Raw genomic sequence first — 24,153 nt, forward strand, 5'->3', positions numbered from 1 at the left:
GAGAGAGAGAGAGAGAGAAAGAGAGACCTTCAGAGTACACAGGCAGGGAAAAAAGAGAAGGAAGCTGTAGAGCAATGCCTCCAGTGGGTCCAGGGCATTATGGGTTTAAAGCAAGCAGGCACTCATTCCAGGAGGTTCATGATGTGACTGAGAGTTGGTCCATGTAAGTTTTCAGGCAAATGTCTGAATGGTCTATTTGAAGGAAGCAGCAAAAAAGCAGAGAGCCCAGCCTGCTTAGAGAGACACCTCTAAATTTTTATCTCTGGCCACCAGCTGGAGACATCCAGGTGGGGTATAGTTTTGGAAACTGTGTCAAGGTAAACTTAAATTTAAAAATAGATGCTGGGCCGTGTGCTGTGGCTCATGCCTGTAATCCCAGCACTTTGGGAGGCCGAGGCGGGCAGATCACGAGGTCAGGAGATCGAAACCATCCTGGCTAACATGATGAAATGCCGTCTCTACTGAAAAATACAAAAAAAAATTAGCCGGGCGTGGTGGCAGGCGCCTGTAGTCCCAGCTACTCGGGAGGCTGAGGCAGGAGAATGGCATGAACCCGGAAGGCGGAGCTTGTAGTGAGCCAAGATCTTGCCACTGCACTCCAGCCTGGGAGACAGAGCGAGACTCCGTCTCAAAAAAAAAAAAAAAAAAAAAAAAAAAAAAAAAAAAAAGATGCTGAAGCATCATAAAATTATAAGCACTCACCACAACCTGTTCCAAACGCTGCTTATAACACGGCAGCATACTTCCCTCAGGGTGAGTGACCTAAGAGTGCCCAAGAAGGAAGTCACGGTCTTTTTATAATACAATCTCCAGAGTGACATACCATTATTTCTCCCATAATCTATATGTTAGAAGTGAGTCACAAAGTCCAGCCTGCTCAAGGGAACAGGATGACCTAAGTGCATGAATAGTAGGAGGTGTGGATCACTGAGAGCCATCTTAGAGGCTGCCTATCACAAACACCTGTGAATTTATTTTCAGGCATGGGTTAAGGTAGCACTGTTGAGGTTATGGAATTAGCAACCAAAAGAGTGTGGAGCTGGCAATTGTGTAAGTCAAAGCTTGCACACAGAAACTTAACTACTGCTCTGCCTAAGAGAGCAAACTGGTGGCCTCAATTGCGTGGATGACTAGAAAATCTATGAAGCCTTCTTGAACAGACCCAGAGCGACAGATACATACTTAGGGTAGAAATGCAAGATGCATCTGCATTTTATTTTTTTGTAAACTCAACTTCACAGGGGAAAAGGAGAAAAAGAAAAAAGAAAGAAGTGGATCTCTTTTTGTTGTTTGCAGGTTGTGGGGAGCTTTTAGGTATTGCATCTTTTAAAAACTGATGATATCATTGGTGCAAAGGGCAAAGCAAGATATTAGAAAGGTAGACACAAACCAGTGAAGATAGGATTCATCTCTCACACTAAGAAGCTCTGAGGAGGTCATGACATAGAGACCACATTGACGGCAATGGAGACAGAGACTAGGTTGGGTAGCATGCAGTTAGGATAACTGTCTTATCAAGTCCTCAATCTGGGGACTAATGCAGGAACTAAGATAGAGGCAGGAAAGACAGTGAGAAAATATAACTCAAAGATTTTTTTAAAAGCAAAATGCATGGGATATGGTGATTGATTACACATAAAGCGTGTGGAAGGAAAGATGGGTGAGGTTAGTTTCCAGGCTTCTGGATTGGTTGATAAGATTATTTTGGGAATATAGAAGAAAATATAAGCTCCAAATAAAAGATATTAGAAATAAATAAATAGAAATTGTGTTCCTGAATAGTTTCATACAGTCAAAAAAATGGAAAAAGAATTAAAAGTAAATTGTGCTACAGGAAAAAGTATTGTTTTTTAAAAAACGGAAATATAATTCACAATAACATTCTCCAGTCTACTGTTTTTGTTGTTGTTCCACAATACTTTTTAGTGTATTATTTCTTTGTCTTTAGAAAATATGAGAAGTGTTAAACCAAAGTTTTGTGGATATGGAAGTTAAGAAAACAGCTCGAAAATTATTTTTTAAAAAAGAATATTCTATAAGTTTTGAAACATAAGGGAATAGAAAAAGGATATTGTGCAACAAATCATATGAGTTGATAAATAACTTACTGAGCTTTGACAATGGAAATACTGGGGATCATTTCTTTTCCAACCCAGTTGGAAAACATTTTGTTATTAATTTTGAAATTGCAATGTTTCAGAGGAAAAACCCTGACATCTATAGAAATTATGTTTTTGTTATTCATTTAATGCATAGTTGAAATGAGATATTCTTTCACTGCAAAACAAATAATTTGAATCTCAATTTTAATTTATATTAATATATTTATAAGCATCCTACTTTAAAATATTGATATTATTATTACTTCATAACAGTATGAAGAATTTCCTAATATATATTACCAAATAGTTCATATTTGTTCTCTAGACTCTTTCCTGGAAAATACTTTGCTTGTCAATGGACAGAAATCTCTGTCCCAAATGTAATGACAGAATATATTTGAGCAACATCCTGAAATGAGCACCTTAATAATAATAACAATAATAATAATTAGCTATGAAAACAAAAGTTAATAGATATCATTTATTTAATTCTTACAAGTAAATGACAGTATTTTATGCTTTAAATGTGCATTACTTTACCTCTTAACATTCCTATGTAGTATAATTATAAGCCCTCTTTTAAAAATAAGGAACCCAAGGGCCATGGCTCCACAAGACAGTGGTGGAGTCATGATTTGAATTCAGCTAGTCTGGCTCAAGAGTTAATTTCTCTTGACCACCTTTACATGGCTTTCATACATTTGCTGCCTTAAAACATGATTATAGCATGTAAATCAAAACAATTTATATTCTATAGTCTTCACACTTTTGAAAGAGTAAAGTGAAGTACAGACTAGTTAAATAACTTTATGAAGGTATTCTAGCTTTTTAAAAATATTATAATAGTAATATTGTAATATTACTATTATATAAATAGTAAAGTAAAGTAGTAAGTAAAATATTCCAGAAGGAAAAGACGAACATATAGATACCTTCACTAAATGACCTGGAATTCTGGGCTATGTCATATTTTACTAGTGAGCTGAAATAAAATATTTTTTCCAGAAAAGATACATAGACGTTCTTTCATATTGAAAGGAAATATTTTTCCTAAAACATTTAAATGTTATCTTGGAACATACATGACATTGCCCTGACTCCCGCTGATCTGTTTTCTTTTATTTATTTTTCACTTTATTTTTGCTGGAATGCTGGGGGTGGAGTGGGGTGTGGAAAGAGGAAATCTTAAGAAGATTTTTTTTCTGAACTAAATTAGTGAACTAAAAGAAAAACATTAATCATGGAAAGTATTCCTAGATGAGAAAATACCAATTGATAAACACATACCTGTATCCAACTGATTATATAATATCTCATGGGTGTTGTGGTAATACTGTAAAAACATGATTTGTATCTTTGAAATATCAGATTTAATTTAAATCAACTTCAAGCCAACTACTTTATTCCACCACTGGTGAGTAAAACAGTCAGTCCCCACAATGTTTAAGTTAGTGAAGAAATGGAAAATCAGGGAAAGAACATATATTAGTGTTGATTTGCTCTGTATGTGAAATGCCAAAAGCATTACAAAGACAGATAGCTCATAACACATTTCAGCACCAGTGAAGTACAGAAAAAAAAAGTTCATCTCTTCTTGATACAGTTTCTTTTCCTTTCCATTATTAACCATTATTTGATGGTTATTCATTCAAATTTGAACACAGGTTGTAAAAATATATTTGTTTTACTTTTAATTTAAGTAAATTTAAGTAAGTATAAAATGAATTTACTTGGAAGCTTTTAAAAAGATATTTTTTTCTTTCTTTTAACAGGTTAAATTTAACAAATATCAATGACCACTTAATAGGGCAATTTTTTAAAAAAGGCAAAAACCACAAAACTCAAATACTTGAAGATTATAGGCATCTTTAATATATGAATTGTAATGTTATCATTCTAATTGTGTCATAGAGAAAAAGTTTAAGCTTCTGGTCAAATATGACAGCTTGAACACACTCATTTACCTTTACTCTTTCTGGAAAGTCTAACAAAATACCAGTAAAGGAATAAAGATGGTATAAACTCATAAGGGCAATGAGAACAAGGGAAGAAGTGAGTGAAGGGGAAAGAAATCCACAAAACTGTAGAAGATATAAAACAGATTGTTGACCAGGACCACTAATTAATAGAGCAGAAAAAAAAATAACTGAAGCCCAAATGTCCTCTACAGAGGTGAAAGAAAATTAGAAGCACCAGGTGCATGTAGCTGCCAGTGAGTGGGGGCTGACATCAGAATTATATGAAAATCTGTATGAGGAACAGTTAGAACTGGCTTTCATTCCCTCCTCAGCTTTGGCACACAGGAAAGTGTCCTCTATCACTACAAAAGTATAATGAAGTTGAAGCACAGTCTCTGGAACTCAGGTATCAGTCAAGCACGAGGATCAGATGCCATATTAAAAACAGGACCACAAAGGGAAAACCTACAATACGGAAGGTCTGAATTAGAAGACCCCAGCACCTTTTTCTACTGGCTACCAGGCTAGCAATGAGATTTGTACCTGCACCCTTTTTATACCTAATATGGATAGATTAGAGTAGTCTTTGTTGGAGAAACTGACTTGTGAAGAGAAAGAATCTGACTTTTCCAGGGGTAGTTGCCTAACTAATTACATGCTTCTCCACACAATACCCCCATGGTGAGATCCACCTTTGGAAAAAGCCACAGGGTTAGAGACTTCCAATTAGCTTTTCAGAACTTCCTCTTAAAAACAATCAAGTATCTCCAGACATTTGAAGGAAGTGTTTAACATGAAATAAAGATGATAAAAAAGTCAAGAAGAGAAAGCGATTCACAGGAAACGTAATCAATGAAGAAAAAAATAGAAATTTTACATATCTCTCCATGGATATGTAAAATTAATATCCTCAAAGTATTAAAAGAAAGTCATTCATCTAGAATATAAGAAAGCAGGCCAGGTGTGGTGGCTCTTGTCTGTAATCCCAGCAGTTTGGGAGGCCAAGGTGGGTGGATTACCTGAGGTCAGGAGTTTGAGACCAGCCTGGCCAACGTGGTGAAACCCCATCTCTACAAAAAAAAAAAAAAAAAAAAAAAATTGGCCAGGCATGGTGGTGCATGCCTGTAGTCCCAGCTACTCAGGAGGCTGAGGCAGGACAATCGGCTGAACCTGGGAGGCAGAGGTTGCAGTGAGCTGAGATCATGCCTCTCTCCAGCATGGGCAACACAGCAAGACTCTGTCTCAAAAAAACAGAAAGAAGGAAGGAAGGAAGGAGAAAGAAGAAAGAAGGAAAGAAAGAAAAAGAAAGAAAGAAAGAGAAAGGAAAGAAGGAAAGAAGGAAGGAAAGGAAGGAAGGAATGAAGGAAATAAAGAAAAAGAAAGAAAAAAAAGGAAGAAAGCAACATCCAGAGAACAAGGAGAAACTTATTAAAAAAAATAGAAGAAATATTCATTAGGAAATATTCAGAAAGTTATTGGAGGTGGTAGAATATCAAGGGTGGGCAATGGAAGTGACTTTCCGAGGGTGCAGGAAATAAGGGGATATAGTGTGTAGAGAATTAAACAATTATAAAATCAACTAAAAGGCCTGCTTTTTATTGTTATTGTGAGCCATCAGTTCCAAAAAAAGTCAGTGACGAAATAGGCTTACCTATAAAAAGCTTTAGTTCATCTAACTCCAAACAGAGGCTATAGTTGCTTTGAGTTATAATAATGTATACCCAGGCTCCAAATTAGTGCATTTAAAAAATTACTCATTTTTTAAATGAGTAATCATTTTTTAAATGAGTAATTAAAAAATTACTCATTTTTTAAATGCACTAATTTGGAGTTTGTGTATACATTATTAACTTTAATAAACATTGAATTTTATATGGAAGTTAATTGGAAGAAATCCCAATTGCCCAGTTTGCTTCTGACACATGCCGTTCTGCTACATTCATTCACTTTAAGTATAAACTCAAGCTCTACTTTTCTTTTAACATTATTTCCCCCACCCCAAATTTATTATTAAATCCAGAAATATTTTGAAAGTTTTACCAAATACAATACAAATTTATAGTCAAATTTGTAATGAATATATTTTAGTGACATTTCTAACTGTCATATTCAAAATAGAAACTTTAGAAAGCTACAGAGTTGGATCCCAGGAAACAAAGACAAGGACAGTACAATATTTTCTGGAATTTATTGTGAAGTACAATTTTCATGTTTTAATTGTTATTTCCCTTATTGTTTCTTATCTTGCATAATTTTTCTTCCTGTCTCCATTTTTCTTGGTGAAACTGTTTATTTGATTAAATTTTTCATAACAAAATGATTTTGAATTATTAATTAGGTGGACTATGTTTCTATTGTCTACCTCATTAATCTTTACTTTTACATTTTATACTTCCTCCCTTTTTATCTAGGTTTCTTTGGTGTAGATATTTAATTCATTTATTCATTTTATTTTTATAATTTAGCAGGTATAATTGACATACAATAAAATACACACATATTTAAATTGTGTAGCTTAAATTCTCCCCATAAAATTGTCACAACAATAAAGATAATAAATATATCAATTACCCTAAGAGTTATCTTGTTCCCATTTCTCTCTATGTAATGTATCTTCTTCCCACCTCTTCACAGCCCCTTATCCTGAGACAACCACAGATGTAGTTTCTTTAACTATAGATTAGTTTGCGTTTTTTTAGAATTTTATATTATTGAAATAATCTGTGAACTCATTTATCTGATTTACTCAGCATAATCGTTTTGTGATTTCATCCATGTTGTAACATGTATCAGCAGTTCATTTATTATTTGCTACATGGTATTTTACTGCTTTTTTATCCTTTAGCCTATTGATGTATGTTTGTATTGTTTCCAGTTTGGGGCTATTGCAAATAATGCTCCAATAACCATTTATGTACAAATCATTGTATGAGCATATATTTTTATTTCTCTTGGGTAACTAGGGATAGAGTGTCTAGGTAATATGGTAGGCGTATGTTTAACCTTTTTAAAAACTACCAAAAAGTTCACCTAAGCGATGGTACCATTTTCATTCCCATTAGCAGTATATGAGAGTTCCAGGTCTTCCACATCCTTGCCAACAGTTGGTATGGTCAGGTTTGTTTATTTTAGACATTTTAATAGAAATGTAGTAGTATCGCATTGTGGTTTTAATTTGCACTTCTCTAATGACTAGTCATGTGGAGTATCTTTTCAAGTGTTTATTGCCATCCATCTATCTTCTTTGGTAAAGTGTCGTTCAAATCTGTTCTACTTTTATTATTGATTTTTTTTTTTTTTTTGAGACGGAATCTCGCTGTCACCCAGGCTGGAGTGCAGTGGCATGATCTCGGCTCACTGCAGGCTCTGCCCCCCCGGGGTTCACGCCATTCTCCTGCCTCAGCCTCTCAAGTAGCTGGGACTACAGGCGCCCGCTACCTCGCCCGGCTAATTTTTTGTATTTTTAGTAGAGACGGGGTTTCACCGTGTTAGCCAGGATGGTCTCGATCTCCTGACCTCGTGATCCGCCTGCCTCAGCCTCCCAAAGTGCTGGGATTACAGGCGTGAGCCACAGTGCCCGGCCGAATTTTTTGTTTTCTAATCATTAAGTTTTGAGAGTTTTAAAAGTCTTTTAAAAGATATATACTTTGAAAGTATTTTTTTTTCCTAGCTTGTGGCTTGCCTTTTCATTCTACTAAGAGTGTCTTTTGAAAAACAGACATTCTTAGTTTTAATAAAGTCCAATTTATCAGGTTTTCTTTTTTTTCATTTTTTTTTTTTTTTTCTTTTGAGATGGAGTTTCACTCTTGTTGTCCAGGCTGGAGTGCAATGGCACGATCTCGGCTCACTGCAACCTCCGCCTCCTGGGTTCAAGCGATTCTCCTGCCTCAGCCTTCCGAGTAGCTGGGATTACAGCCATGCGCCACCACGTCTGACTAGTTTTGTATTTTTAGTAGAGACAGGGTTTCACCATGTTGGTCAGGCTGGTCTTGAACTCCTGACCTCAGGTGATCCGCCCACCTCAGCCTCCCAAAGTGCTGAGATTACAGGCATGAGCCACTGAGCCTGGCTCGATTATTTTCTATATATGGTAAAATTATTTTTGCTTTAAACAGGACATTATATGTTGCAGATATTTCAATAATTTTTAAAAGTCTTTCTGTTTACCAAATGTAGTTACCATTTCTGATGTTCTTTGCTCCTTTATTTAGATTTGGATTCTATCTGGCATAATTTACTTTTTGCTTGAGTGACATCTTTGACAGGTTTTATAGTGCAGGTATGCTGAAGTATTTTAATTTCGTAGGTTTGACAAAATCTTTATTTTGTCTTTTTTCTTGAAAGACAATTTTATTGGGTAAAGAATTCTAGGTTGACAGTTTTTTTCTTTTTGGTCTTTAAAGATGTTGCTCCACAGTTTTCTAACTTGCATAATTTCCTACCAAAATTTGCCTTAACCTTGTTTCTCTCTATAAAATGTATTTTCCCTTCCCTCTCCTATTTCTCTTAAAATTTTCTATTTATCACTAGTTTTAAGTAATTTGATATTGATGTGAGTTATGGGCTGAATTGAGTTCCCCCCAAAATTCATATGTTGAAGTCCTAATCCTTGGCACCTCAAAAATATGATTGTATTTAGAGATAGAGTACTTAACGAGGTAATTAGATTAAAATGAAGTCATTAGGATGGGCCCTGATCTAACATAACTGGTGCCCTTATAAGATGAGGAAATGAGGACACACAAAGCTACAGAGGGAAGATGATGTTAAGACACGGGATACAAGCCAAAGAGAGAAGCCTCAAAATCAACCAGCTACCAGCTTTATCTCAGACATGTAGCTTTCCAAAATTGTGAGAAAATAAATTTCTTTTGTTTAAGCCGTGCAGTCTGTGGTATTTTGTTATGACACCACTAGAAAACAAATACAAATTCCTTGATGTAATTTTCTTTGTGTTTCTAACATTTGGGATTCATTGAGCTTCTTGGATTTCCATCAAATTTGAAGATTTTCAGCCATTATTTCTTCTTTTATTCTGTCTCCTGCCTTTCCTTTCTGGATTCAAATGATATGTATATTAGGTTGCTTGAAGTTATCTCCTAGCTTACTTATACTGTATACAATTTCTTTATTCTCTTCTGTGTTTAATTTTTGAAGATTTGACTGCTAATTCTTGAATAATCATTTTTCTTTAATGTTTACCCTACTGTTAGCTATATCCAGTATATTTTTCACTTCTAACATTGTAGTTTCTATCTCTAGAATTTCAGTTTGGGTCATTTAAAAAATATCTTCCAATTCTTTACTTGCCACATTTAGACTTTCATCTAATTTTTTGAATATGGAATATAGGTATAAAAACTTTTAATATCATGAACCATTAATTCTACCATCTTTACCAATTTTCTGTTGGTTTCACTTGGTTGATTTTTCTCCTTATTCAGAAGAATTTATTATGGGCAGCATTTTCCTGTTTCTCTGGATTCCCAACAATTTCTAAAAGTTGTGAATTTTATATTTTTAGGCACTTAATTTTTTATTCCTTTAAATATCCTTGAGAGCTTTATTCTTGGACATGGTAAGATTAATTATAATTAATCCTACCTTAAAAGGTAGGATTAAAATTGCTTTTAATAAAGCTTAAAAGAGCTTTATTCTTGGACATGGTAAGATTACTTATAACTAATCCTAACTTAAAAGGACATGGTAAAATTACTTATAATTAATCCTACCTTAAAAGTAAGAGTAGTTAGACCATTCAGGTCTTACTTTTAAGGTTTGTTAGGTGGGGCTAGAGAAACATTTAATCTAGGATTAATTTTCTCCATTGCTGAGGCAAAATCCCTCTGAGTACTGTAATGTTCTGTGAACTATGAGATTTTTCAATCTAGTTGGTGACCCTGTGTTGCCTTTAACAATTATTCTGTCTCATTCTTTCAGATAATTCATTCTCTCTTGCTCCAGGTAAGTTATTCTTACATATCACTGATACTCAGCTCAGTTCTTGAGGGGGGGTCCTCTTTAGATCTCTGCTGCTTTTTGTCTGTGACGTTCACTCTTTTCAAGCATATTTCTCAGTGACCATAGATGCCTTGACTTTCTGATACTGAAAGTTCCACCTCAACTCAAGGAGACTTCAGTGCTCTCCCTGGTTTCCTCCATCCTCACTGCATCCTGGAGACATAGTCCAGGCAATAATCTGGGACAATCACGGGGCTTATATTATTTGTTTCCCATCTCTCAGAAACCAGTGTCCTTTGTTTTCTGACACTGAATGTCACAACAGTTATTTTATTCAGTTCATTATTTTTTATCAAGACATGGAGTTTTATTAGGGGCTTAAATACAGAGGAGACGGTCCAGTGGCTGTGGGCTGGACAGGAGAAGTGCCTTACATAGAGAAATGGTACAGTGATGGTAGGCTGGACAAGATGGTGAGCTGGACAAGACATCTCACAAACAGTCCAGTGATGGCAAGGTGGACAACATACTGGCCTTACCTACACTGCAGTGGTGGTGTGCTGGACAAAACCACATGGCCGAGTGATGGCAGCCTAGGCAGGAAAACTGCAACTGCTTACAAAGAGCATGCAGTTTATATAGCACTTTCTTTCTTTTTCAAAAATGGAAAATGTTTTTAATTTAATAAAATTAAAACACAACATATCAGAATTTATGAGATGTAGCTAATGTAGAAATGACAAGGATGTGGAACTCACATACGTTGCAAATGGGAATACAAATGGTACAGTCATTTGGGAAACAGTTTGGTAGTTTTCTATAAAGTTAAGCATAGAATTACCCTAAGACCCAAGAGAAACAAAAATGTCAACATAGAATAATGCACTTGAGTTTATCTTGAAAACTGTTGTCACTGAGATTCTTTATTTTATTTTTTTAGGTTTATTTTAACTATTATTTTAGGTTCAGGGATACATTTACAAGTTTGTTATATAGGTTAACTCATGTCATGGGGGTTTTTTGTACAGATTATTTCATCACCCAGGTACTAAACTTAGTATCTGACAGTATTTTTTCTGATCCTTTCCCTTCCACCCTCCACCCTCAAGTGGGTCCCAATGTCTGTTGTTTCCTTCTATTTGTCCACATGTTCTCATCATTTAGCTCCCACTTATAAGTAAGAAAATGTGATATTTGGTTTTCTGTTCCTGCATTAGTTTACTAAGAATAATGGCCCCCAAACTCCATCCATGTTCCTGCAAAGGACACGATCTTGTCCTTTTTTTATGGCTGCATAGTATTCCATGGTGTATATGTACCACATTTTCTTTATCCAATCTGTCATCAATGGACATTCAAAGCACATTAGTGCTTTGAACTTTCCTCTAATTACTGTTTAAATATATGTCATTGGTCCTAAAATGTAGTATTTTTATTATCATTTGTTTTTTAATCCTCTAATTTTAGTTTGTTTTTCCCTTTTCACCTGAGAGTTAACAATTTTTAAAAATTTTTAATTTACAGGTGAAAGGACTTTTTAAAAATTTGATCAGTAATTTCTAATTGTATTGTTTTGTGATTGGAGAGTTGTCGTAATACTTTATGAAACTTACTGATGCTTTATTTGTGACCTAATGTATTATCAACCTTTTAAATAGTAATATATTTTTAGGTTTTATTTTTATATTTGTCTTCACTTACAATGTTTTTCAAATCTTCTCTCTACTTTTATTAAACTCTCTAAACTTCCACTACTATTATCTACTCTTGACAATTGTTCCAAAATACTACACAGAGGCACAATTCCCATATGTTTGCATTGATGAAAATAATAGTGATAAGGACATTGTTTATCAAAGAGATCCTTTCTCCTACTTCTGTAGTTTCTTCAATTCACCAAAAATATATTGAATATAATTAGATACCAAAGATACCAGGCCAAAGACCTGGTCTTTGACTCAGAAGGAACACGATACTCTCCCATGCTTTTCCTTCCCTGAGTTTTGCTAGAATCTCCTATGATTTTGTATCCATATTTTTAAGTACAGTGTTCTAAAGACTTAACTATTGCCATATTGTATTACTCAAAATTTCTGTACAGCCTACTCAGAAAAACTATACTGATGATTCCTAATAACAAGAATGTGTATCATCTTCATCTTTCCCTGTTGTTTGCTACCTTTCTCTGAGCTATAAATACTCTGGTTTCAAGCAGTTAGCAGGACATTATTATTACTAACTATAAAACCATAGGAGAAGTGAGAGAAAAATAATAGATACCAGAAAGTTAATATACATTATAATCGTAAAACTAAAAATGATTGTAAAATTACAGTCACCAATAATGAAAACATCTTTGTGAAATGGGACTTTGGGAAAGTCAAATGTTTCAACTAGCAAACATCTGTACATTTAATATTTTATAAAAGTGTAACTTTACAATTAAGAGGATAAAATGAGAATTAGACTATTTTTCCTGCATTTTTTACTTATACAAAATGGTGATAAAAATGTCAACCTAGTTGGGTTGTTGATAAAATTAGAACTAATGAATGTAAAACATTCTTGACACATAGCAGGTATTGGATATACAGTCGTTCTTGTTTTCATAATTATTAATACATTCTCCTATAAAGAGACATCTGTAATTTTTTGAAACAATGATCCTGAGACATAAATAACTTAAAGGCCTGTCTGGAATACATTTTGGGGGAATTCAGGACTTTAGATGTTTTTTCTACCAGTAGTTGGAAAAAGACTAGTAGTCATATGTGATTTCTGCTGACCTGAATTTATTTCCAGTAACAGCGGTCATAACAAAGCATTCAAATATGACTTTGTATATCTCAAATGTCATGGGAGAAGCTGGAACTGTACAAGAGAAAATCATTGCCAGACGTTCTGGTTCTCTTCTCTTATTTAAAAGCAGCCAAACTCAACTCATCCTTCAGTTTTCTGCTTACACATGCTCACTTACAAAGGGAGACCATCCCTTTTAGGGTAGGTCAGATACTCCTATAAGTGGTCCTATGTCACCACCCCACCTTAGTTTACCCTATCATAGTATTCATCACATTTTTTTCATAGTTATTGTGTGGTTATATTTCTTCCTGACATATTGAAAACTTCATAAAAAAGGAAAAACGTATCTGTCGTATTCATTGGTGTAGCCCCAGCACTGAGCAGATTGTTTTACACAACATTGGTTACTCAATAAATATTAAATAAATGAATGGGTAAATGAATACATTTCCCAATAGTTGTGCAGGTTTAAATTTAGGGCCAGAGACATCTCTAGAACTTGTGTCTGAAGTAGACACCAGAAAATTAGAAAACACATTCCTTCAAAGGTTTTCAGTAGGTTGCAATTCCTGGGCAACCTCTCTATCACTGACAATCACCACAGACCATCAGAGATCATCTGAATTGGCACTGCTTTGGAACCAGCTAGGACTCCCTAATCCACAGCTATACATTATGTATATACATATTCAGATTCAACTAAACTGGTTTGTAAAGAAGTACCTATGTACCACGATAAAAGACAGGTGCTTTATCATGTAATTTCACTCAGTGGTACAAACTTTAATGGGGCAGGATGCTCATTTGCATTATAAATAAAGAAGTAAGCTACAAAATATATCACAACTAGAGCCAAATCATCTATCTTGTTAGTGGAAGAACAAGGATGCATACAAATTTAATGTAAGCTTGCACATTGGGAGTGAATATTTTGAAGCAAGGCACAATTTGATTGTGTGTGTTTTTCCATGGGTGTATCATGTGTCATCAGTGAACTCAACTGAAGCCCAAATTGATCTGTCTTATAGGATATATTAGGATATATCTTATAGAATATATTATGATATATATAGAATATATCAATACTATCCTTATTGACATTCACTTGCTATCAGGCAATAGATTATGTACATTTTCTACATCTCATTTTTCTCATCTGCAAAGTGAAAATACTACGTGCCTTGTTTCTCTCATGAGGTCATGGGAAGAGCAAGCAAGATATCCACATGGAAGTCATATTGCAATAATATAACACTTCAAAATTTTAAAAAGATTGTTAACACAGTTATCTCTATTTTCTTACCCTGTACTTATTTTACTGAGCAAGCTTTGTTTTCTTCTTTATTTGTATTTGTGGGTTTATAGCCTTTAGGTAACTGCTCCTGAATTCTTTCAATTCTATCAACATTATCCTAGTTAGTTTGAAGGATTATTTTTCAGATTTAGACATATTAAAAATCAAATTGGATTCCCAGAAAAATAACAATTGTTTACACTGAAAGTTTGCTTTTCCATGGTTATTCTTAAAATGAAGGCGAATTCAAGAAGGTTTGATGAAAACAATATTGGACTTGACTTTTGAACACTGCTCTACATTTATCAGCATTACAGCCCTTAATTTGAAACTTCCATCAATAAAATGGTGGTGATAATTGAGAGTTGTCTTAAAAATCATCAAATTCCATCAAATGGCCAATAGCACAAAAGACTTTGTGCTTTACTCATATAGTCAATATTTAAGAGAAAATGCATTTAAAAGAAAAATGTACATTTTATATATTTTAAACCAGTTTTTGTTTTTTGAAAATAATTTTTTATTTCTAAAAAGCATATGCCATAATGTTAACTAATTTGATGGTAAATTGAATATATTTCTTTGATAACACAAAGTGTAGACCCATTTTGGTCTTTCAGAACTGCAATATTTATGACAACCCTCAGGAAATTAAAAGGTTTGCTATTACCACATCAGAAACAAGAAAAAAATTTCTGCCATCACAAAACAAAACAAACCTTTTTGTAGAAAATATTGCTTGATCTGTTATTATCAGCAGCAAAACAAAACAAACCTTTTTGTGGAAAGTATTGCTTGATCTGTTATTATCAGCAGCAAATAGACCTAAGCATTGCCAGAATTTATAGGGAAATCAACATATCTGAGGTAAGCCAACTTGTCCTTTTTCCCCCTCTCTTAAACAAGGTTGGGTTATATGGAGGCAGCAAAATGCTTTGTATTTCTTTACTATGTTCCAACCAAATCACATAGCCAAGTTTCAGAATCATTGTGTTTATATAGTGAACTTCAAACACCTATTTCCTAATTTGGATTGATCAGAACATCTTCAAAACATCTGCCCAACTTGGTACTCTGCCCAGGAAGTCTAATAACTTTTGAGAAGAGAAACTAAGATTTATTGGGTAAGACAGGGAACTACCTGGAAAATTGTGAGGTTTTAGTAAGACTATCGGTACTCCTAAACTTGCCAAGAGTCAGCCCTGTGGAATTCAGTAAGAACTCTAGGTAGCTTTAACATAAACTCTTTGATTAAATGCAATTATAAGAAATTGTCATGTGTCAGAATTGATATTTTTTTCCTGGAATAACATACAAAATAGTCAATGTCGGAAGTATGATTAGTAGATTTCCAAAACGGGCTCAATTTTCCTACATGGTATGGTCTGGAAGTAATGAGAAATTCTGCTCTCTGCTTTCTCAAAACTCCATCTCTTTTCCAAGTTCTGGGATGCTTACAATTTTGCTTTCTGAACAACTTTTGTAGTTTCCAAAGGGAAAGAGCACGTAGCAAGGTATGGGTATGATGAAAAAAACAAAAAACTAAAAAACTAAATTACTGCCAATGTTAAAGGAGAGCGTTTTCTTGATGGACTCAACATGACTCCAGGTCTATTCTCAAAGTTTCAGAGTTAGAAATTTGATTTGTTGGCATTCTGGAAGTGGATTTGTGTCTCAAGAACTGACTCACATTAGCCAAAGTTCATGGAGCTATAATGGATAAAATCAGATAATATTTTAAGGATTAGCACTGAGAACCATAACTGTTCATGTATTTGGGTACTTTGTCCTTTACCCAGAGCATTTTCTCCAGGCAATCTAACCACAATGCAAGTCAAAGTATAATCAGAAGTTGAATAGGACTATTTACTGTATGATTTCAATGTTTAAATTCATCATCTCATATGACTGTTTACAAATTAGAGTTAGCCCTTCCACAAAGCAGCCCTTCCCAGGCATTATGGAAGCTTCTCTCTCTTTTCCTCTGTACTCTCTATAGCCCACACTTCATATAAAAATATCCTCTAGGAGGAGGATCTATAAAGTCACTAGCAAACATTGCTTTCCAAATCAGTTTCTCAAATAACTCTTCCCTCAAGGAGCGAGACAGCATTAAATCACAGATAGGCAGAAGGATAAAATTCAACAAGGAATAAAGGTGAAGAAGCAAGAAGTGCTGAAGCTATACATATATATATATATATATATATATATATTCCACTATCTCATAAGTTTAATAGAGGCTGCTCTGTGGCCTACTTCTACTTGGGCATCAGCAGTCTTCTTCCTGGAGTTTGAATATTCATTAAAATGATTATAAACTGGAAGTTAAATGTCTTTATGAACCAAATGCAAAAGCAGCCACAAAGTGCATTTACTTCGATTCTTTTAGAAGGGACTTTTTTCAGTTATTATTCTGAAGGCCATTACTTTATTATTTTATGTAAATTTAAAGTTACAAATTAAATAAGCTTGGTTGCATAGCATAGTGAATAAGGCCATAGCTCTAAAGAAGATCTGGCTTTGAGTCTTACCTCACCCACTGCTTAGTTGTGTGACTATCTCTAAACATGGGGATAATAAAAGCACCTCACTCACAATGTTGTAGTAAGGGTTGCACTCGAGCATGTAAAGTGCTTGGCAGAATGCCTGGCCTGTAATAAGTGCTGCATAAATTCTGATGGCTACTGATGTTGCCACTGATATTACTGTTGTTGCTATTGGTGATGCCTTTGTGGGATTCTTCTAATAGCCTCCCACATTATAGAAAGCAATTTATTTTCTATGGAATACGATGGAATAAGAACAGTTTAGGTCAGACCATTGTTGTCTATTGCCTGGCATCTTACTGTAAAGTTTGATAGTTCTCAAAACTGCACACAACAGCATGTTGCACAGCTAGATGTGCAATTCTCTGGACTGCAGCTCTTCAATGGCCTCCTACATGGGTTCAATTGGGTTAATAGAGTCCAACTTTGGCCAACTCTACAGCTTCCTCTCTTTTCCCTTCCTCTTTTTACTTTAAGATCCATTAACATTAACCTCCTGAGAGGGTTTCCTGTGCTATCTCTCACCTACATACTTTTGCTTCTGCTTCTCTACTCTGTTGGAATGCCCTCTCATCTCCAGTCTATTAGGTTAATTCCTACATACCCTTGAATGGTTAGTTTTTACATCATCTCTTGGCCTCTTAACTCAATGATTGGCTCACCACTGTTCCCAACACCCAGCACACTGCTTGACATACTAAATGCTCTCAAAAAATGAACGAATGAAAGGATAGCCCTTTAACAGGGTTCTAATAGGGCACTCCACTAAGAGAGATGAGGAAATGGAGACACAAAGAAGTCTCCATTTGCAGGTTTGAAGCAAAATATTGGTCAGATTATGAAAAACAGTCTTCAGATACATAAATATGGGCACTTACAGTACAATTTTTGTAAAATCTAAAAGTCAACAGATCATTTTATGGCACACCATTCACTGATTAGTTGAATTAATCCAGCTATTATTGAAGGGAAAAACATACTAATTCATTTCTGTATGTGATTTTTTTAAAAGTCTTTAGACACATTATAATATATTGAGTTGTTGATTTGAAAGTTAAGAGTTTACTCATCTTAGTAAAGAAAATAATTAAAAAATCTTAATTTTGGATTATACAGTTAGTCACCATTGTTGACTTACACATTTAATTCACTCAAGTCAAAACAAGATTTTTCATTCAGCCAGCACTACAAGCTCAAGCTAGTAGCTAAGAAATTAAGCCAATTTGCCATTGTTAGTTAGTCTTTGTCATGCTTTATGTTATCACATACAACCTGGATTCTGAAATTAGTACTTATCTGAAGTTTTTGTTGAAACTTGAGGTAAAATGAAGCTAATCTGCTTTATCTCAGCTGTATTGGCTTTGTAATATGAATAGTAACACTTCTTTTTCTCAGTATGCTACAATTGTAATTCAGATGGTATTTAAGGAGCAGATGCTGAGAAGGAATGGTTCTGAGGAGAGTATGGCTGTTGGACAGTAACCAAATGCCTTAAATACATAACGTAGCATGTTGTTAGTGACTTGCACCATTAGCCTTCAAGAAGTTTACCTCATAACCATGGCCTCAGCATGTGTAAACCCACCAGATGCTTAGCTTAATTACACTTTTGAGATACGTGCACTTGGCAGTACATCATGAGCTAGGTAAGTATTGCCTCCTAGCAGCTAACATTAGAAAGTAACCAGGAAGGAGACTCCATTTTAGAAATGCAAGCAAAGGATGCAATTTTAAACACTGAGATAACTCCAGCTGCACATTTTGATCTGTTGTAAAAGAGCAGAATCAATTCATAGAACTTGTATTCCACAATGTTTGGGTGAAATGTCTCTTAAGCATACTTGGAGGGCCTAATCTTGAAGTTGCCTCATTTGATGAATGGTAGCAACTCATTTCTCCTGCATAATTCAAAAATAGGGTACTCTGGATCAGAACATCTCCCAGATAGCTAAATACTTCTTTTAAATAGCATAACAAAGTATGGTGTAACGGAAAGAATGTCAGTCTTGGTTCCAGTTAGCTGGGAGTTAGGACCCTGGCCCTGCTACTCACAAGCTATGTACCCTAAGACAAGTCACTCAATATCCCTCAGCCCCAGTTTCCTCATCCGTAAAATAAATATAATGTTATCTACCTGTTGGGTCTATGACTACACCAGTTGTCACGCCTAGGTCCAGGTTCCAGCCCATACTGAGGTCCGAGGGGAGGGGTGGATAAGCAGATAGCTGAATGAACACTCAGTGGGGCTGTAGGCAGGTGAAAGATGAGTTTATTCAGCAGCAGCTCTCATCAGCAGCTTACTTACACTAGCTCTCTCACACTGTCCACCTTGTCTCAGCTGTCTGCTCCAGCTCTGTGGCTCCTCTGAGCAGCTCACCCACACTAGCTCTCTCACACTGTTCACCTTGTCTTGGCTACTTAGTCCAGCAGCTCCCACACACAACTGAACAGCCGGCTCTCCCCTGCTTTCAGGGTCAGCAGCTTAACTCTTTCTCTCTCTGGGCATGAGCTGAGCAGTGCTGTGTCCTGCCTCTCCACTCTCCAGTTTTTCTGACTGTTCTTTCTCTCTCTGGGCACAAGTGTGCCTGTGTAGTGTCAGCAGGGCAATTATACCTTTTACAGACAACAGAGGCTTAGTGCCAAATGATGAGCCTTCCCATGTTATGGCTACATGGGTGTGATAACAAGAGGAGTTATACGCCTGTGCTCTAAACTCGCTGAGTCACTCTGGAGGTTTACCTGGGCCCATCCTTGACCAAAGCACAGCCATGTTCCTTACACTACTCTTTAAGGTTATTTTGAGGCTTAGAGATTTGTTTGTGAAGTCCCAGGTACAAAAAAGGAGCCCAATAATCAGCCAGTATTAGTGTTCATTTTATCATTATGTGTACGGTCTGATGGAATTTTAGAGTGAGTAAAAAAAAGTAGAATGAGAGGTAGAGAAGTTTCAAGCTCAAATGCTGTCAGGGCTGAAGTAAGTGAGTGAGTAAAGGGGATGAGGGATGATGTAGTTGGAACGCTGGTAGAATCAGGGAATGTACATTTCCTCTTAAGGATTTTGAATTCAAAATCTTTTAAACACCATGGACAGAAAAAAAAAAAAAAAGTCTTATTTCTCGTATGTGAATTTGTCCCAGGCCATCAATCTGTAATGCTTGATATTCCAACTTACCTTTTTAAAAAAAAAAAAAAAAAAGTAAAAAAGAAAAAGAAAGCCCACATTATGAGAGACTTGTTACTTGTCCTAATCACCCAAACATTTAGTGGCAGAGTTGAAACCAAATCTCCCTCTTAGTGTGTTTATTTGAGCTTTCTTCTCTCAATCACAAACTTGTCTTTTTCTGGCATCCTTTCTGGAATTCTTAGGGAAGAAATCTAATTTCCTTTTCTGGTTTCTGCATGTTGCTTTCCTTGGACCAAGTTGATCCTATTATCCTCTGCCATCCTGGCCAATGAGAAAACAAATGAGTTCACCTGCTTTCACTCTGGGTCTTTAAATACTAAGGCTCAGAAGAAATCCTCTCCTTGTTCACATTTCTGATTTTTCAAGCCTGGAGACAACTGGTTACAGAACTTCTTCCCCCTCTGAACCTCAATTTCTAATTCTACATATTTTCTTTGAGCTACATTTGCTAGTATTATTCCCACTTTATGGATGAATAAATTGAGGCATACAGATATTAAGCAGCTTGCCCTAGATCACACAGCTTTAAGACTTAGAACTTACTCTAGAGGCAATGCTCTTAGCTATTACATTCTTCTGTCTCTTGAAATTCATATTACTTTTTAAAAAGTATTATGTTAAAAGAATTTTAAAGAAAATGAGAGCTCCCATTATTCATTGGCTGAAATGCCCTTACCACCTCCCTTCTTTCCTCAGATATGCTTTGTGCTCCCACAATGTTGAAGTAACGTCCCCAGGTTTTTGCACATTGCAGGCAACATCAGCGAAATCAAAATTACTATGCAAGGTGTTGACTTAACAAAACGAACTTCTGGTTCAACCAGTCTGTTCCACACTGTGCCTAGTGACCTCAAGGACCTGATCGGTGTTCGTGTTACATTTTATCTACTTTATGAATGACAGAACAGTGTGAGCCTTTGCTGAATCAGATTGTCCAGCATCTGAACTCCTAAGGGGGTAGGTGAAGCATTGGCTCCTTCAGGTTGATACAGCAGCTCAAACTTAGGAAGAAACGTGCTCAACAAAGTTCTTAAACATAGCAGTAATGACTTATATCAAGCAGGGAGCAGCACTTTGTAACTGTGTTTCTGACAACCCTGATATTTAATCCAGATTATTTACATGTATTACAGGCTTATACTTGTTTGCAACCTTGGCAATTTTTTTTGTCTTTATACTTTTCAACAGCATGATTTGCTTTCATTTATTCATACAACAGCAAGGATGTAAGCCAAAATGTCTTTCAAAGAAGCCACATCCTTTACAAATGTAAAACATGTGGGTGAATAAAACAGCTAAACTCTGAAAAGAAAAATGAGTTTCTCTAGTTACTGACTAAAACCTTATCATAAAAGGGTTTTCACTATAGAAATATATTTGTCTTAGTTTTAACATTTATTGGGCTCATTTTGATTTAGCATGCTTTTTCCAACTATTGAGAAAAGTTAAAGTGTTAATAGCTACAGTATTTGTAATAGTAAAAACTCAGCTGATATTTATTTTGTGTGACTTTTGCTGTTTTTAAGATGATATTCTACAGATTAGATGACAAACTAAACATAATCTGGTTCCCTATATTAATCTTTAAATATGTTCTTCTTTACATTTGTAAACAATGCTTATAGTTATCAATTTTAATATTTCATGTTGTACTTTTGCTTATTGGTAACTAAAAGTTTGCATTTGAGAGCATTTTTTTATAATGCATCAGTTTTAAATTTTATTTGCTGTTAACTACGTTATTATTTGCATTGTTTTTGTGTGTGAGTGGTCATAAGCAGAGAGAGCTCATAGTATAACAACTCTGAAAATTGTCCAAGTGACTCTTTCCATTGAAAGCTGTTTGAACAGATGCATATGTACTCACTTTCAGTATGTTAAAAATATTAACACGAAAGGCACTTTTTCATAAATATTTTAACACTAGCTTAAAATATAATCTTAGCATACCTTCTAAGAAAAATACCAACCAAGAGCCTTTTCCAATTGAATTTGTATACGAAGAGTATAATTCAACTGGAAATCATACACTGAAGCAAAGAAAGAAAATGCCAGGCATCACATGGAATGTTGGACTCAGTTTTACTTACATTCAGTAAAGCAGAATGAATCTGGAATATATTTACATAAAGAGCAAAAGGACAAAGAATGCCTCTGTTTCTTACTAGGATTAAACTCTTATCTAGGTGGTCTGCAAAGAAACAAAGATGTAAGAATGTAAAGCATAGATTGATCAGTCCTTTACTAGCCATCCCAAAAGGAAGAATTGATTGAAATCTATCAGGGAAACATTATGTATCCATCTACTGGTCAAACTATGAAAATCAAAACAAATGAAGGAACTTAACTTGAAAACATGCCAAGAGTTGCACTTGCTGTTGAACCGATGCAGCCTGGATATTCTAGTGAAGTTACTAGATTCCTGATTTCTATTGATACTGGCTCCTGATTTTCTGATTTAGAACTATCAAGCTTGCACTAATTGTTCCTCATGGTTGAGAATGGAAAGTTCCTGATTTGTGTTGCTTGCACCTTCAGAAACTCCGTCATCAGATTCCTGAATTTTCCTGCCTCCAAAGAATTACTGATTCATCACAGCTAGAGCTGATTGGACAAATGAGTACATATGCAAGCCTATTTTCTTGAACTACAATGGAATACTCATTTACCCCAATTTTGTGTTTGCTACACAGATAATTATAATGTAGCCATATGTATAAATCACTCATTGAAGTTGAATGAAACATTTGGTACGCTAGAATTGATTTTATATACCTGAGACCAGATGAGAAGTAAGAAGCATTATGAAATAACAAAATACTTGGCAAGGTGAGGTATTGGGCTACAGTAATAAAGAGTTTGTGCATTTCCTAAAGATAAACAATGACTATAATGTCTCTGCATAATAAATATGTTTTGCTTATGGTGTGTTATGACTATGTGTGGCACTTTAAACACTGTGGAATTATAATTGTGTCACTTGATGGATAGTGTACTTAGTAGTATTGAGCAGTAATGAGAGTGCCAGATACGGTCTCAGTGGTGGTTTCTTAACATTGTCATTATAGTGCATAAACAGCCATAGATGACACATAAACAGATGAGCATGGCTGCATTTTAATACAACTTTATTTATGGACACTGAAATTTGAATATAATTTTCATGTGTCATAAAATATTCTTCTTCTTTTGATTATTTCTTAACCACTTCAACACTTAAAAACCAGTCTCATCTCATGGGCCCTACAAAAATAGGTAGCAGAAGAAAGAGATTTGGCCCACAGGCTGTCATAATATTCCAGCCCCTGTTCTAAAATTTAGATGTTTTGCACTTAAAGGCAAAACAGGTCTGGGTTACTGGTCAGGGTCCCCATGTGTTACTATAGAAGATTAAACATAAATCTGGAAAGGTACAAAATCTTATTTTCAGAAAAAGCACTTTGCTTAAGTCTTGACATAAGAGGATACAAGAATCCAACAGTCCTACAAAGCCTTTATTGGCAACTTGAGGCAGTGTTCCCTATTGTGTGATTCATGAATCAACCACTTTGTGGGGAGAGGGGCGGTACTTATAAATGTATATTCACGCCTACTTCCAATTTTATTTCATTAGGAACCTAAACTTTTAATAGATGACCCAGTTAATTCTTATTTATACTAAAGCTCAGGAGCAGCTTTCTTAAGAGCCCATATGTATATCTAATCAGATACAGAAATGTCAAAACTGATGGCCATAAGCCCACTCAATAAATATCACTCTAACAAATTGGTGCCAGGACAAAGGGAAACTAGAAAACTCAGTTTTAAATGTATGCTAAAACATGCATCACACATATACAAATATATACATAGATATTCACACACACATATAACTTTTTGTCTCTCAGTAGGAAGCAGTTTAATGTATCTACAAAATTTTAATAATTTTCTCTTTATAATTACTCTGGCTATAATTTCATGTATCAATGTCTATGATTATCAGGAGTTTGCATGTGTTTATGTTGGGAAAGTATTAGGAGAAAAGAGGATAATAATTTAAAATCTGATTTAAATTCATATTTTACCCCCCAAAAAACCATTCCTTTGGTTTCTTTGAATCTTTGAAGTTTATTCTAGCTGGATAGGCCAAGATTTAATATAAGTGGGATTTTTTTTTTCATTTAATACTTAGACAATACAGGGGGGTTCTGGAACATCCTCATTTGTTTTAATTAAAACTTTCAATGTTTAGGGTATGTTTGCATAAACCCAACTCTCAAATATCAGAAAATATTTAGCAAATATAAGAAAATATAAGCAAGTA

The 24,153-nt window shown here is 35.1% G+C and overlaps 1 protein-coding gene across 5 annotated transcripts in view; it reads right to left on the reverse strand.

The window, feature by feature from the left end:
• The window catches only part of CFAP299 (cilia and flagella associated protein 299), a 692,782-nt gene that overhangs the window by 236,397 nt on the left and 432,232 nt on the right, over positions 1 to 24,153 (reverse strand). The window lies entirely within an intron of this gene.

Source organism: Pan troglodytes, chromosome 3, assembly GCF_028858775.2.
Source record: "Pan troglodytes isolate AG18354 chromosome 3, NHGRI_mPanTro3-v2.0_pri, whole genome shotgun sequence".
Lineage (NCBI taxonomy): Eukaryota > Metazoa > Chordata > Mammalia > Primates > Hominidae > Pan > Pan troglodytes.